General features: G+C 52.6%; 1 protein-coding gene across 1 annotated transcript in view; it reads left to right on the top strand.

The window, feature by feature from the left end:
* LOC112561407 (zinc finger MIZ domain-containing protein 1-like) overlaps nucleotides 1-13552 on the top strand; it is a 171537-nt gene that overhangs the window by 75094 nt on the left and 82891 nt on the right. The gene's annotated exons all lie outside the window — the stretch shown is intronic.

Genomic DNA, 13552 nt, shown 5'->3' with positions numbered 1-13552 from the left:
TGGTGCCAGTGGTAGTCACAGACTTTGTGTAGGATTTCGGTCCCAGTCCTTGACCTCTGCTGACCCCGCGTGTCCCGTGTTGGGTCTCTGTGGTAGCAAACCCTCCTCGTCCTCCTCAGCCAACAAATCTGTAAAATCCCCCCCTCGCCCCACCCCAGCTGCCTGCTCCTCAACTCCACCTCGCGTGGACTGGGTTGTCTGCACCTTTCCGTCGAGACAGCGGCAGGACGGCCACCCAGGTTCCCTCCCCAATAAAGTGAAGGAGGGAGTGCCTCCGCTTTGCTCACCTCAGGCCACCCGCTTCTTTCTTCTCCAGCCTAACCCGACCACCCTCTCTGGCACCCTAATTCCAGTGTGGGTGAAGGTTTCTGGCAACAGCCAGCGACGAAAACGCACGTAGACACAATGGGAGCAAAAACTTCCCCCAGCAGCCTTTTGCATTTAATGGCCGCAACGGGCTGCCATACAATGACGAGCACGCGGTGCTGAGTCTGTCTCTGTCTCCTCGCTCTCTGTCTCCCTCGCTCTCTGTCTCTCACTCATCTTCCGCAGGTTTTTGTTGACGTCGAGATTTCTCTCCAGGGCGAGCTTGTCGTTCGCACGCCTTTATGCAACAGGGCCCGTCACCCGTCCTTCCTTCTCATCGATTGGTCGGCTAATAAAGAGGGCGCTGGCGTTAGTCGGGTCTCGATGTCACCCCCACCCCACCACCACCACCCCACCCACCTCGCCTGCTGTTCATTTGCTACAAGTTATTGGCGCGGTATTGATTGCACGCTGACTTGTGTTTACCCCGGTGTTTAGAGCCCGGCTACGTCACCAAGTCAGTTGGGCGACCTGCCTGTGCGTGCCGTGTAGGTGACACCACACTGTGACGTCACGCACGTTATCAGGTTGCTACCAGACCAGCACCACAGGCAGTGACTGCAGTCTGCGAGGTGACAGCACCACAATCTATGGTCAGAGAAATGCTTTACAAAAACAAAACAATCCGGCGCACCGTTAGTGAGAGACTAAAATAGAATGACGGCCAGGATTGTCGGCGGCGGATTGTTGTAGACAGACAACCTACAGACTTCCTGTCAATAGAACACGTTTCCGCAATCACCAAACAGGTTGATGGTTGATAGTCAACAAAGGACGGTTGCTTGTCAGTGCTATAAATACTATTTCCAGCAATAGTTGGGACTCGATCCACCTCCCCAGCGCGTCTGCGACACGTGCGGCATGTGGTGGAAGCTCAGTCGCTCCAACATTTTGACAGAACGTCCACCCACTGATGATGATGCGGGTGGCGGACGCTGCATTGTTGCCATCCCGCGGCCGCCAGCGGAGGCCTGGAAGAGCTTTGAGTGTCGTGGGTGCGGGGCAGGCCTTCAACCAGCCCACTGTCCGCCATGGTGAACTAATGCCAGCGAGGAGGAGGAGGAGGTCGGGTAGAGGAGGGGGCGGTTGGGAGGCAGCAAGAATGTGGAGGCTGCTGGGGGAGGGGGAGAGAGGAAGGGAGAGCAGCCGTGACGATGAAGTTGTGCTGCGCCGCTTGGCTTCGTGCCCAAAGCGTGCCGCCCGCCAAAGTCAGTGTTTAAAAGCCTTTTGCCAACTAATTAACATCTCTGATTTTCTGTTGCCGATTGTTCCGGCCCTGCTTCCTCCGCCCCGTGCTGCAGCCCCCCAGGGGATGGTGGGGATGAACTCCCCCGCGTCCCCCTCCCTCTCGCCCGGTCATCGCGCGCTCTTCCTCGTCATCCATGCGCGACAGTAGCGAGATACAGGCAGGAGGGGGGAACCGATGAGGGGGGGGGGGTTAACGGGTGACGTGTGCACGTGACTGACTCCAGTTCTGCTGACGTCATCCTGCTAACGCCGCTGTTGGTCAGTGTGTGTAGGAGGGGGAGGTAACACACCCCGTGACCACCACGTTAGGTTTAGTTACCGCGGACACACATCATGTTGTATCTAAGCCTCTCTTCATCTTTCCTTTTAGTTTTCTTGGTGTTGTTATGCTGTCCGTGACACCCTTGGTAATACTCGGCTGTATTACAAGTTTTATTATCTTCGGCGACGGTGACGCGTGTGACGAGGCAAGGGCAGACTACCGCAGGCAGGTTTTGTCCTACCCTCAGGCTTGTAACGGGTGGCAGTGTTAGGGGACACAAATCCTTCTCCTCTCCCTCTGTGATTGGCTCCCTTGCACGCTCCCCGCCGTCGACATCAGCAATGACGTGACGTCACGGATAACGATGACCGGTAAAGGTGTTACACGTGTTCCTGCGGCCGAAACGTTGCCTTCCTTTTTCTCGTGTTTCGCTGACAGAGTGTTAGTCGTGTACGGCGGGTGCATGCGAGCGCGTTTGTGTGTGTGTGTGAGCTTCTGTGGTCACGCGGTCTGTACGCACCGTCACGTAGTTGTCACGAGCTGTCAATGCCTGGAGCATCAGTCGTGAAGTCAGGAAGCGTTTGGGGGTTAGATTGGTTCTCACACGCGGAGCCCCCAACAGCTGCACCATCGCCAGCACCAGCGCCATCCTCCTCTTCCGGTATTGATCTGTACCACAGGGGGCAGGGTGGGGACAGACAACTCTCCCTCTCTGGTGAATGAAAGGGAAGGGAGGCAACTCTGTGTTGAATGAAAGCTAAAATATTCTCCGCCAGGATGAACAAGAGCTGGCATCAACTGGTTCCAGAAAAAACAACAACAGAAATAAATAATTAAAAGTCTCGCGTCCATTAACTTGAATGATCTCAGTTTCCTACACCCGGTTAAAGCATTCCTTCTGTTCCTCCATCTGTCTGTTAGTTTGTGCATCATCTCAGTCTCGCTGCTCTAAAACTTCTCGCTTTTTGTGTCTCGGTTAGAGTTTTACTCTCTTTTGTTGCCGAACTCTTTCCCGCAATTTTCTTGTTGGGCAAACGAGCAAAATAAAAGTTCCCCCCCACACCCCACGCTTCTCCTCCTTTGAGGGCGAGAGGGAACGGGGGGAGGATGGAGGGAGGGCTCCGCGCCACAAGCAGTAGATTTTACTTATCTCCCTTGGCCCGATCGTGTAGCAGTTTGTTCCGCTGTATCAACAGATTGCCACCCGCCCGCGCGCCACCCACACCACGTGACCAGCCTGCCTCGCGCCCCACCTCAAGGTCAGGTTGCTGTGGCTTCCGAAGGCATGGGGGGGGGGGGCAGGAGAGGGAGGGGGACCACTTATCTTGAGACGTGACTGGTCACACACCGCAGCCTGTCGTGGTCGCCAGTAGGTGATGAGGTTGCTGCAATAAAAGTATGAGGAGAAAACAAGCTGGCATCGCTGGCGCCGATGTTTACGTTGTCTCACAGCCTCGTGGTGTTTACAGGGGAGGGGGGTGTGATGGTGGGGGGGTGTGTGATGATGGGGGGGATGTGATGTGGGGGATGTGATGGTGGGGGCAGCGAAGACGGCCCACCTACCGCAGTGTTGAGCGCTCGCTACGTGGTGTTTACGTGGACAAAGCGGTTTTCTCCCCCTGTCCCCGGGGTCCTCCCGCTGCTAACCTCAACTGCGCCGTAGCGAGGCTCGGGTCGTGTTTCGTCGACGATGACCTTTGTGACTGCTGGCTTCTTGAAATGTCTTAACTTTCTCAGTTGTGCCTTAGCTTTGTGGCTTGAGTAGCAGGCGCTACAAGTGGCAGAGCGGCGCGTGTAGTGGGGGGCCCCGGGGTGATGGGGGACACACACATCACACAGACTGTCAGGCCTTGACCCTGCGCAGCCTTCGCGGCAGTGCCTCTCGAGCGTGTGTGGTCCTCGCTGCATCCTTGGGCGTTGAACTGTTTGCCTGCTGCATCATGGGAGCAATTGTTTGTCGATACAAATAAACATTCCGTCTTGAGCCCATGTCAGTAAACCTCATGCATGGCGAGTGTTCAATAGCCAGAGGTAAAAGGTGTTACAGTTCACCTGCTATCAGTCCATACAGTCCAAACACAGGTCACGGCTGGAGAGGTCGTGTGGAAAGTCTGCCGGAAGTGCTGTGAGCAGATTGGTGCTGATACAAACCCTCAGCTGCTGAACTAAGCTCACATTGTGCTGCAGCACACACACCCCTTTCATACCTCACCTGAGTTATCTCACCCCCCCCCCCCACACACACACACACCTCCCGCCCCTCCTGTCCTCATCTCTACGATGTGAAGGCGGGTACTGAGCGCGGGCTGCACGAGCCGACCATCGGTCAGTCTGCGCACGTGGAGGATGCTGCAGGAGACCGACATCAGGCTGCTCTCATCCTCCTGAGCATTATATTTGGCTTTTATTTCACGAGCGCCGAGGATTGTTTATATGTTTATAGATGGTCAGGGCAAAGGTGAGCCTGAGAGGCTTGCACCCATCATGTCGCTCGACAACTTAATGACCAAACATTGTGAGGATGATGAAGATGTATCCGTAGTTTGTCGTCAGGCGTGTGGCCAATAAATACAAAGCAGCAGTGAACATGATGAACAGTCGGCCTGGTTCGTCTCCCACACCATGTTGTGTCATAACTTGACAGCCAAACACCACCGAGCCTCCTGATAAACCAGCGCTGGTGTGTTTGGTGGTCACGGGCATCACTTTGCCCCCAACATGTCTACGGCGGAGCTTTTTGGTGAAGGGAGACAATTCTTGGAGGTCACGTGGGTTTTGAAGGGTGTGTCACGTTGCCAGTCATCTGTCACTTTTTCTCGCACGGACAATGGTCATTTGCTAATTATTGCTTGAGTGGTGAAGAGTATTGTGGTTGTATGTATGCTGCGTGGTTTGATGTAGTTTTGTTGATATCTGGATGTCATGAGCGCCTCGACCTCTCGATGTAAGACGAAGTGAGTTGTCTGCTCCAGGATGCTTCATCGTGACCAGAGCAGACGGCAGAACCTCAGGCTTTCTGTAACCCACCTCATTCATCTGGCATCCATTTGTGCTGTATACACAGACTTTGACTTGCATGCCCGACCGGGTTTTGAACCAGTGATGACTTTATCATCGCTTTTGTCGGAAAATCACTCGCCGTCCTTGTCAGGATGGGAAAATTCCCGCAGCCCCTAGCTGACACCTTGCGCCCCTGACACTGGGGCTACAACAGGTGCCACACACCTCACGACGTGAGTGGTCGCTGTCGTCAGGTGAGCGGGTACAGGGCTTTGGCGCCAGGTATGTACAGGTGAGAGGCGGCGAGTCTACCTACAAAGCTGGGTCATAAAAGGTCCCCCCATATCTCTGTCTTGCCCACTCCCCACTCCCTCCCCACCACCACCACCACCTTTGATGCGCGCAGGTAGAGGGCCACGGAAGGTGTGACGGAGGTTTTCGTGCTTTGTTATCTTTGACTCATCGCCACAGCAAACCGGTTCTCAGCGGATGAGGTTGGCGACGCTGAAGACTCGGGCACGTCGGCAGGGCGTGTTTGGAAAATAGGATTAAGGGGTGAGGGGTGTTTGCACCTACTTGCTTATACTGCTGAAGTGAGAACACTGGGCAGGTACAGGCCGCATGTAGCGATGTGTGAATGGCAGATACGTGCTAACTTGTTTGTGGACTACAATTATTGAAAACAGTTGAGTGACTGCAAGATTGTGGCACAACTTTTATAGCAGGTGATGCTAATGTCACGCGCTTTACTGCTGATGTAATGCGGAGGTTGGGTTACTGAGCCCACCGAGCACTCGTTTGTGTGTAAACATCCACACCACGTGACAGGTAAGCACCCGAAAAAACTGGCTAGGTGGGGGATAAACAGGATATCTGATGCTGGTTGAAGAAAGGTACACAAGCTGCCCGGGTCAAAAGGTAACCGGAGAAATGCAGTTCTGGGGTCACCTGGGGCTGGACTGAACTCTACCCGATGTCTGGCGCCCAGCTTCTCGTATCGTTGGCCGATGGATGAAGTGTCAGTGAGAGGACTTCTCTAAGACACACCTGGAATACTGCTTACCTGAACCTAACTCACTTTTCTTTAAGTATTTTGGCATCGAGTTTAACTTTCGTCTGATGGCCTCTCGCAACTCCAGTCTTGCAACTCCAGGGTTCATCAGACTCCTGGCTGATCACTCGGCATTCATCGTGCTGCATCTTGAGGTCAGGCCTCGACCCTGTCGCTAGGACACCAGAACTCTTGGTGTTCTGACCATCAGGACATTAAATTTTACATTGAAATGTCAGGATGACCTATCGTGACGTTGAGGTGGACACGGTCTCGGGTCGATGACCTGCGAGTCACGTGGGTCCGATGAAGTCCTAAGAAGTGCAGTGGACGGGGGGAGGGGAGGAATAGGGGCTCAGTTGGCGACCTGAGGTGGCCTTACAATCGGTTTAGTACGATGATAGAAAATAAGTATTAGATAAGGAGAGAGATGGAAGACTTCATGTCTGTCACCTGGATCAACATGGATAACACCCTCACTCGCAGAATGATAAAACGGTAGATAAATACGTTTGAGCAGGTAAGGTAGGTGGCGCATGCGCACAGGGAGGCTTGTGTACCTGACAGCACGTGCGCTGGAATGATGGCACCACCCATAGCCTCATACCCCCCCCAGTCATTATCCTCCTGCTCACCCCTCCCCTCTCTTTGTTGTAGGTTTGTTGTGACACACCCCACGACACAAGATTACTGTGGGGTTTGTCATGAAATAGCCGCTAGGTGGCGCTCATCGTCACTAGGCGCTAGATGGCAGTAGTTGTAGTAGTGGTCATCAATCGTTCACAGGTCATCGAGCTTTGTATTTCGCTGCTCACTCACCAGGCGTTCATTCCGCTCACTGACAGTGCATGACACTCACGCTTTTCACGGTTATGGCCCTTTGACTAATCTTGTCACAAGAGGGCGTTGATCAAACTGTATGCGCGACCTCTGCTTACCCGGGGTGTCGCTTGACTGTTCCGCAGGGTGTGTTTGTTCTTTCCTCCTCACTGCTGCGGTCTTGACGCGAGTGGGGGGAACAAAGGTGAGGGAGGGGTCACCAGCATGATCGCTGGCCTCGAAATGTCGTGACTGAGGACTGAAACAGGAGAGGCGGGTATGTATGCTCGTCAACACCGGGTACATGAACAGTGAACACGGAGCTGGAATGTAGTGCAGGTGAAGACAGGACGGTGGTGCTCACTGACTTCCCACCAAGACCTGAATAGTAGAGGAATGTTGTGCTGACCTCAACAGATGAAATGGTATATTCTTCCCTCGTTCTACTTCACTCAGTCGTTCTACTTACCCTGGTTCATCCTAGTTCGCTCTGTTTGTAGCCGCGATGTAGCCATAGTTGCTAGCACGGCATAAAACACAAATAAACAAACATCGCTCTGTTTGTAGTCACTCTCGTGAGGTTAACTTAGAGTAGGAAGCCTGGGGTGGTGGTGGAGGGGAATCAGGAGCTTCTGGGAGGTGAGAGAGAGGCTTGGGGGGGGTTGTGTTTTGTGAAACGTTGATGGAAAGATGAATAAAGCTTCATCCTGCCCAACAGCTACTTTTTGTAAAGCCGACTGAACAATGAATGTTTTATGGGGTATGGAGAGTACAGAGTGGGTAGAGTACACGACAGAGTTATCCAGGGTCTCTCCATTAGTATGGGGTGAGTGGTCAGCTGTTCCTAGCCAACAAACAACTTTATTAGTATGAGATGTTTAGTGCCTGAGCTCCTAGCAAACATACAGTTCTGTCCTTCTGTCTTCTGTCCTAGACTGGAAATGTAGACAGTGAGACTGTGGACTGAGTGTGTGTAGACAGTAAGTGTGTGAGTGCGGACTGTGAGGTGGTGACGGGATGAGAAGTAAAAGGGAGAAAGGACGGAGGGGTTGCAACTGAAGAAGCTGAAGTTTCGAGAGATGCTGAGGGACATGAGCTGAGGGCGGATGTCTCGAGGTCAGTGGGTCACACGTAGAGGTGTTGGTGAGGCGGGACGCATGCTCACTGAACGCGCTGGTCGTCAGCCTCGTTTTTCTCTTTCTCCCCTCCCCTCCTCCCATGGTCCCACCCCCAAACCTTTGGTGGCCTAACCGACACGTCAGCGCGACCCTCGGGTCAGCAGGTTGTAGCGGGTAGGGGTGGATGGTGAGGAGGAACATCTCAAGACATGTCTCGATAACTGCCCCTCCTCTATTCCTCCTCCCCCCGTGGAACGTAACTGCTGTAGCACGAGGCCAGTGACGTAACAGCCGGTCAAAGTTCGCAGTCCGTTTGCGCACGTCGCATCAGGGATGCTGCGGCAGAGAGTAGCACGGGCTGTGACGTTGAAAGGCGAGAGACCCGGATGTCGCTGTCCTGTTATTATTTTTGTCAGTGTGCGCTAGCCTCTCGTCCTGTGAGATTCACCTGGCAAAAGACTTGGATGTTGAGGTGTCGACTTTCTCACCCTCGTGTTTATCGTCCTTCGTTTGGGGCCGTGGGTCAGCTTTACATGAAGGCAGTCTGTCGTTGCCACTGGCCCGCGAGTGTGTGTGTGAGAGAGAGAGAGAAATAAATAATTTGATATCCGAACTATGCAACATAAAACGCTCACAACCTATTTTCGGACCATGTAACAGGATGAAAGCTAACGAGTTGTTTGTAGTGATGTCACGTGATGAAACCGATTATTGGAGCGGAACCAGCGTACACTGTATTGTCACAGCACCACCAGGTGATGCTACAGCCTGACACACCCTCGGGTTACAGTGTTGCTGCATCGTGCGAAGGTCTTCACTGTTTACATTGACATGACTGTAGATGGCGCTGTGTGCCGTCAGCACTGCGCATGTCTGCTGGCGTTAGGCGGAAATACGTATCTGTAGCATACGAGTGTACGGTAGTGCGTGTGTACATGTGGACTAGTTCGTTTGAGAGTCTCTGTCTGACCTGTGTACCCGGGGTAGCCATGTAGGTCCGACTGGTGATCGTTTGGCGGAGTCGCAGCTGCTGTTGCGACACCTGAGCAGGTCGGTGCCAGAGCTCACCGTTGCAGGTGAACGTCAGTCAGGTGATCTCACTACCAGCTCGGTACTGACGCCTCACCTGCGCTGTCATGGACTTAGGTCTGGTGTTAACGTGTATGAGTAGCGTGCGGTCTGCCTGCTGCATTGTGGGTAATTTGGTTACCTGTGAGTAATGCATTGTGGGTAATCACCTGTGAGTAATGTGCATTGTGGGTAATTTGAGTTACCTGTGAGTAATGTGCAGTGTGAGTAATGTGTGAGTAATGTGCATTGTGAGTAATTTGTGAGTAATGTGCATTGTGGGTAATTTGGTTACCTGCTACACGGAGTGAGCGACTGACGCCTGCTGATTGTAGTCTGACTATTAAGGACGATGTGACTACTACAACACCCTGGAGCAGTGGAAGATTTGGTTATCGTCTGCTCGGAACGCTTACCTGTTGTTTCACGTCTGCGTGGCGAACTTGTTGATGGACTTTTTGCCACTTCCGTGACTACTGTGTAACGCCGCCTTGTCACGCGGCTGTTGAGTCCTGACAGTGTGAAGAGGCGACATCAAGTGCACCTTGAGTTACACCGGCTGTAACGACCTCCTCTCGTCCTCGCCAAGCAAGACTAGGGTGGGGTGTAAGGGTGCCCTGTACCCGCCATTTAGCAAGGGGTGCGACGCCTTTGCGCCTTCTCCACAGACGGCGGTCGTCACGGGTGTTGAGTACGTCACACCGTATGCACCCGCCACCCTTGACTTGTCTGTTAACAGGCAAGTGACAGCGTCTCTGTACCTCGGGTAAATGCGAGGTTGGGGCTGGGAAAGGATCAAAGCGGGTGGCGACATACACGTTTTCAGCAGCAGTTAGTGTGACGAGACTGCGCGCGCCTGCAGGACCCGAGTTTCTTGTCAATAAATACTTCAGAAGTGACGCGTGACCGTCTCGTGTGGGGTGCAGACAATCAGATGAATGACTTGCCGTCAAGGCCCACCTATACAATTAGGAAGTTTATCAGTGAAGGTGTGTACATCACCTGGCTGCAGATGCAGGCCTCTGTAGCTCGGCGCGAGGCGTCTAATTTACATAGGTGCACGTCGCATGCTGCTTCAGGTGAGAGGAGAAAAACACCGGGGAGGAGGGGGGGTAGAGGGTGTGGCGGGGGAGGCTGCAGGGTGTGGATAATGGCTCCTGAGGTGGAGGGTATTGTGTGGCTAACATTTCCTGTAGCCGCCGAGGACCTGACAAGACTGACAAGAGCATCAACTTTATTGGAGAGAAAGAGGAGAAAGGAAGGAAAAAGGCAGAGGATACAAGTGACCTCCCATTCTTATCTTTTTTTTTTTTTTTTAAAGCGGACAGCGCAAAGAAAACTCAAAATCTTACGAAGAGTAATGATGATAGACGGATGATGATATCAGACCCGTTTCCCATATAAACACATTAAAATTGTATTAACGATAATAGTGTGAAGGAACCTTTCTTGTTCATGGTTTGTGTTTTCGCACTACTTCGGCCTGTGTTGTTTCTCGCAGACAGAAAGTATTTGAAGAATTGCATTTTGTACTCATCACTCGTCGCCATCTTTTACTAATAATCATTTTCTGGTTAGGTTTGACATCTTACGCAGGGGGTGGTCTTGTTTTATGTCACTTGGCCTTTGTAGTATTCACACTTTCTTTCTCTCCATTTGTCTCTCTCTCTCATTGGTTGAAGCGGATGTATCTTGTTGGGTGACAAATTCTCCGAAAGCTCGCTATTCCTTGGTTGTGTAAAAACAGGGATGACGTGGCGCACTGTTGCTGACAAGTATTAAACATTTAATATCGCCCATAATATGAAATTCTTTTGTTGAAACCCGAGCCCCACAAACAGGGGCAGCATCATACAGCTGATGGTGAAGTAACTTGGGAGAAAGGGAGGTCACACTTATCAGGGAGACAAGTAGGACAGTAGGCAGCGATAAAGGTCACAGGTCCACTTACTTCTTTCTTCCCCCCCCTCACCCTTGTCCCCCTCACCCCCCACACACACAACCCACCCACCGTGCCCAGTGTGTCGGTTTGGAGGTGCAGCAGGGTGGCAGAGTTGATGTTTCTTAAGGCTGCTGGCGCAACACCTTGAGAGGTTGCCCCATTTAATGATTTCCACCCACCCCCCACTGCAGGGTCTCCACCCCGCCTCTGGCGCTCAGCTATGCGACTATCAGCCCTCGGCACGAGGAGCTCTCTACACAACAAGGAAAGCTGACAGAAAGAGGTAGCAGCCTCGCTCACCATGACCACCACCCGCCCCTCCCCCACCCCTCCCCATTTTCGGGGGATAAGTGCACTGGGGCCCGAGCAGACGGCGGCGTGATCTACTTGTGTGCCGGCTATTTTTAAGCTTGCGACTGAAGAGGCTTTACACCAGACACGCCCTAACCTGAGCTTTGATAGTGCGATGGTGTGTGTGGAGTGGATAGTGTGTGTGTGGAGTGTGGTAATGTGTGTGTGGAGTGCTATAGTGTGTGTGGAGTGCTATAGTGTGTGTGTGGAGTGTGAAAGTGTGTGTGGAGTGTGATAGTGTGTGTGGAGTGCGGTAGTGTGTGTGGTGCTATAGTGTGTGTGGAGTGCGATAGTGTGTGGAGTGCGTAGTGTGTGTGTGGAGTGCTATAGTGTGTGTGGAGTGTGTGTGTGTGTGGAGTGTGTGTGTGGAGTGTGTGTGTGTGGAGTGCGGTAGTGTGTGTGTGTGGAGTGGATAGTGTGTGTGGAGTGTGTGTGTGTGTGTGGAGTGCTATAGTGTGTGGAGTGCTGTGTGTGTGTGGAGTGTATGTGTGTGTGGTGTAGTGTGTGTGAGTGCGATAGTGTGTGTGGAGTGCTATAGTGTGTGTGTGTGGAGTGCGTGTGTGTGTGGAGTGCTATAGTGTGTGGAGTGCTATAGTGTGTGTGTGGAGTGCGATAGTGTGTGTAGTGCGATGTGTATGTGGAGTGCTATAGTGTGTGTGGAGTGCTGTGTGTGGAGTGCTATAGTGTTTGTGGAGTGCTATAGTGTGTGTGGAGTGCTATAGTGTGTGTGTGGTAGTGTGTGCGGTGTTTTGTTACCTGCTGGCATGACAGGTCGTCAAGTTGTGAAGTACATTTCACTGCATTGACTCACCACACTGGAGAGCTCCTGTAGTCGCTGTGTTTATTGGCTGAGGTGAGAAGATATACAAGTACACCTCACACTCCCGATGCCTGTGGTACTTGAGTTCAGGCGCATGTTGTGAAGGCTTCATGTCCAGCCCGGCATTACATTACTTACAGTCCATTGTTGTCCTTGTTTACACAGAAATGAGGAGAGTGGAGCGAGAATGTTAACCGCCTTCCTTGGGTGGCATACAGGTCTGACTACTGCAGTGAGCGGACTTTGGCAGCAGCTCTCTGTCAACAGTTTGTTTTTCTTGCAGTCCGACAGTTTGTGAGGTGAGAGACAGTGTTGGTAAAGCTGTAGTCACATGGTTCGATACCAGTGTAGGTGCTGTTAGTTGTCACCAACTCTGTTAGTCGCAGGCTTCAGTCTCACGTGGGGTGCACGCTGGCATTTAGCGGGTGGGTGAGTGGGGCTTGGGGCGAGGGCAGTCTTCATCTACTTCATCTCTTCTTTCACTGTACAGTGGTGTGAAATCACTGCAGGGTAGAAGCACATCCCCTGTCATGGCCATCAGCTTAGTCACAGACGCGAGACGATTAACATTTGCATGTCCGGCGCTGAATGTTGTCCACAAGGAGTCTGACTGTCTGAACACAGTCCATGCAGGCACCTCGTTAAGGTCGAGTGTCGAAGCACAATTATTATTATAGTAATCTACCTGTGACAGAACCCGAGCACCTGACATACCATCAGGTGAACATAGCTTTCATGTTTCTTGAGCTTCCGGTCATGCGCAGTAGGACAGCGGGGTGGGAGTGATATATGCACCATCTTTGTCACCGATTTAATTTTAATTAATCGGGTTAAGGAAAGGGGAATAACTAGCAGAGGTTGTCTCCAGTTAGGATCAAATACATCCACATGCACATACCTACCTATTAAGTCACGTGAGAGCCTTTCACATAAGCCTAGTAGTCCCGCGTACTTGACTGCGCATGCGCTACACAGGCCATAAGACCAGCCAGAAAAAGCAGATTTGCTGGAGGTGGAGGTGGTTGAGGGGTGGTGAGGAGTGGGGTAAGGGGTGTGGAGTGTGTGTGTGGAGGGATGCCTGGCTGGCAGGGCGCCATCAGGGTCGCGACGCATTGAGATGGCGCTGGTGATGGGCCGGGAGCTCGTGGTTGTCTCGCTGGTGGAGGCGACTCCGCGCCGCGAGGGGCAGACCACTCGCCTGTCCCCTGTATCGCTGCCCTCCACAAGTTGGCGGCGCTGCTTGTCGGCTCGCGAACTCCTTCTCGCCCGCCCTATGGCCCGGATCCTGTCGGCCCCGCGCGCGCGTCTGTCTCCTCATGGTGGCGGCCATCATGTGGTCACGTGATACTCCCTGACCTATTTGGCTCAACCTTTTCTTTTTGGTTTGTGTGTACACAAACTTTTCGCTGCAGCAAAATCTGTAATGCTAGCCTTCCGGTTACAAATTATCCACTGCTAATTGTAGTTAACCATCCAGCTGAACACTGAGCCGTGAGACGATTACACG

Source organism: Pomacea canaliculata, linkage group LG1 (assembly GCF_003073045.1).
Source record: "Pomacea canaliculata isolate SZHN2017 linkage group LG1, ASM307304v1, whole genome shotgun sequence".
Taxonomy (NCBI): domain Eukaryota; kingdom Metazoa; phylum Mollusca; class Gastropoda; order Architaenioglossa; family Ampullariidae; genus Pomacea; species Pomacea canaliculata.
The sequence above is the reverse complement of the archived record's forward strand: the minus strand, read 5'-3'. Positions and strand labels throughout refer to the sequence as shown.